This window comes from Tasmannia lanceolata, unplaced genomic scaffold (genome assembly GCF_043159265.1).
Source record: "Tasmannia lanceolata isolate RefF3 unplaced genomic scaffold, GAP_Taslan_0.1 ptg000020l, whole genome shotgun sequence".
In the NCBI taxonomy this organism is placed as follows: domain Eukaryota; kingdom Viridiplantae; phylum Streptophyta; class Magnoliopsida; order Canellales; family Winteraceae; genus Tasmannia; species Tasmannia lanceolata.
In genome coordinates this window covers 15,575,248-15,578,973 of record NW_027518697.1, presented here as the reverse complement: position 1 = coordinate 15,578,973, position 3,726 = coordinate 15,575,248, and positions in this window count along the sequence as shown.

Here is a 3,726-nt window from a genome sequence, read left to right as displayed (position 1 = left end):
TGATGTGTTGTTGTTTTGCAGCAATGATTGCGGGTTGTTTGTGCTTAAGGAGATGGACTGCCTGGCACGTGACGTTCCGCCAGAGTTCAGTCAGGCAGATATAGAGCTGATGAGAGGACAATTGTTGGAGGATTTCTTAGAAGGGCGGTGTGGCACGGTTTTGAACTTGTAGGAGTTGATGAACATGCAGGCTTGGCGAGGTTGAATTCCATTTCAAATGTAGGCTTGTAAGAAACAATATCATTGTAATGTTTATATGTGGGTAAAGGCTGGGAAGATGCCAAAAATCATTTTTCATATCAACATTGTATTTGGTTTGTCTTTTTGTAGCAACAACCAGAAAATGCTATTGTAAATAAGATAGGCTTTACATGGATATGTAAGTGGTACACATTCCAACACGAAAACATCTCTGTTGTTCTATATGTGGATCTTATCAAATACATGAATGATGGTTTGTACTCTAAAAATTTGTTTAAGATTTTGAGATCCAATGTAAGCCGAAAGTTGATTACTTCAGTCAAACTTATAAAAGTAAATTTGTGGCCAATAATCAGTTTTGAACCCAGACGTGGTTGGGGAAAATGAAAAAAAAAAAAAAACAACGACCAAACTCTACTGCGGAATTCCGACGAACTTCTCGGAATTCCGAGAAAAGCTTCGGAATTCCGCAGTAGCCATATACAGAACCCCAACAGATGAATATGTTACTGCGGAATTCTGCCGAATTCTCGGAATTCCGCAATAACCCAATTACGCAAAAAAAATTGTGTCAGAATTCTGATTTTTTTTTCGGAATTCCGAGAGTCGGCCCAGGCGCGCATAATGTCTGGACCGACTCGTTGAACTCATTTTAATTTCTTTCTCCTTTTTTCTCCTCCATCTCAAAAACCTCATTTGTTTTTGTTTTTTTCTTCTCTAAATCCACCATCCATCCTCCCTCCATCCTCGATCCTCTTCTTCCTTAGCAAACCCTACATTTATCTCCTAAACTCTACCCACATCATTTTTCTTGAAACCCTTTCCCCTTTCTCTCATTTTTCCATCTTTTAGCTGTCCCTTCCCCTTCCTCTTCTTTTCCCCTTTCTCAATTAAGTCACAGTGAGAGGGGTACCGACCTCTTTTGTGCCGGTGGCGGGGAGAGAGAGGACCGGCGAGAGAGGTAGAGAGAGTGCCGGAGAAGACCGCCGGAGAGAGAGAGAGAGTGCCGGAGAAGACCGCCGGAGAGAGAGAGAGAGAGAGAGAGAGAGAGAGGTGGGTGGGTGTATACTGTTAAGTGCTTTGGGTTTCTCAAATTAAAAAAATCTAACAGCTGAAAGTAATCATCATAGCCTGTAATTTGATTTGATAGGGGGAGAGAGAGAGGGAAAGAGAGAGAGAGAGAGGGAAAGAGAAAAACGAGAGTGAGGGGCATTCTCGTCCTAAAGACTTTATATTAGTCATTTCCAACTCTCTCCCCTTGACAGGTCATTGTCATATCAAAGCCCTTTTTCTTGGTCATTTTCTCTTCATTTTACTAATCAAAATTTTTATTTTAGGATTTGCTAGGTCTTTTGTCTCCATTCACGAGGTGGCTGGTCTGACATGCGACTGACCCGCCGCGAAATGCCTCTTGTGATGTACGCTAGTAATTCCCCTAAGCTCATTGGTAAAAGATTTGTTCCTCAACCAAGGGGTCCGGGGTTCGATCCCAGCTTTTCTACGAAAAAAATGAAACATTGCGGAGTAAATAGAATGGAGAATGGGTAATATTTATATTAACTTTTTAAAAAAAAATCAAAAATTTTATTTTATGAACTTATTTATTCAAATATCGTGTTTTGATTCTTATACAATTTCATTCTTTTCTTTTTTTCCATAAAATTCATTCTTTTTGTAGCAAAGTTCAACTTCCGATCTAATTAAGCACAAGGTTGTTGTGGGTTCAAGCCAACTTACCAAAAACAGAAAAGACAAAAAGAAAAAGAAAATCTTCCCATCAAATTAGAAAATTCAAACCAGAAGCTTCCTCTGCTTTCCCATCTTTTCGTGGGACCTACCAATACAGTGGGGGCCACCACTAGTCTAATCCATCCCCGCTGGCCCCACCATGAGCAAACCATCATAACCATTCAATCTGGCACTGAAGCCATGATTTTTTCTCCTGGAAGTTTGACCATTGATTGCTTGAAAGCCTTGATCGAGTGGATGAGATCTTGTTTGGCAAGGATCAATGACCCATTGTGGCCCACCAATTCAACATTCCACGTCACTAAAACATGTGGGCCATGTGTAAATTGAGTTATCTGAGCCATTGTGAAGAACAAAGCTTATGTCAAAACCCTAACCGACTTTGCCTACCAAAAACACAAAACAAGGAAAGGTAGTTGGATGGGAAGGTGTCCTCAGGGCCATTTGAATAGCTTTGTTCCCCAACTTGTCAGTCCAACTATGTAGTCCCCTACCTACAAATTGAAATCCCTTTCTTTTCCAATATTGGCACTCATTATTATTTCTGATTGGCTTGTGATATAGCCTAATGAAAATTATTCCAACCAATGAGATTATAAGATAAAGTGAAGAGTGCAAATATCAAAACAAGGGGATGCGGACCTTAGTCTGCTGATGCTAAAAGCAAATGCTGATCGAGTGATGAATGTCAAGTTTTGAATCAAATCAATGCAATTACCGAGGCTTCGAGGTAAAATGGTCGTAAAACAAATTTTACTCCCATTTTCACTTAGAAATAGGAATAAAATCAACACCTATTTTAGGTCTACAAAAATGTAACCCAAAAGAAAAAAATATATAAAAAGAAAAATTACCCATTCTCCGTTCTATTTATTCAGCTATGTTTTTTTTTTTTTTTTTTGATAGGTAAGCTGGGATCAAACCACCCCCCCCCCCCCCCCCCCCCCCCCGACCTCTGGGTTGGGAAATCTTTTAGCAATGAGCTAGAGGAACAAATCTTTTATTCAGCTATCTTTTTTTCGATGTAAAATGGGTGAAGAACAAATTTTATGTTCATTTTTTTACTTAAAAATGGGGTGTAATGTTTTTTACGTACATTTTACCCAATTTTTCGTCCAATGGAACAGAATCTCACTTATCTACTCTTATTTATGAAAAATTATATCTGCACTCCCTTGTTTCCATGTCATTGTATTCTTTATTTTGCACTTCTCTAATTTTTTTGGTGCAAAATTGCCATTGCACTTCTCTAGTTAGCCGTGATAGGCCAATCTGGACCTGGCAAACGGGCGGGCCGGGTGAGGTTACGAGCCGAGTAAAAAATGACATGGAAAATTTTACGGGTCACTAAGCTTGGACCCACACCCGGCCTGTACAGGCCTGGTCGACCCGCCAGTCACCTAGATTTTTGACATATTTTTTAAGATTTTTTTTGTTTGTATAGGGATTTGCTAGCCACCTTCGCCAACCATTTTTGTTCACTGTTTGAGAGATTTGTCTTATTGTCAACTTGGTGCAAACTGCAAAGATTGGCAGAAGTATGATTTGTGAAAAGGTGGCTAGCAATGAATAATAGCAATAAATAATATTCATGGAATAGTAAGTTTTAAATGAGAAATTACCAAAAAATGGTAGCAAAGTAGAAAAATTAAGAAAAAAAAAAAACCCCGAAAGAGACAATTACTGAAAAACTACAAAGAAAAAGCAAAAATTATGACAATTACAGAAAAAAGTCAAAAGGTGCCAAAATAAAACCTTTGGCACTTCTCTACAGCA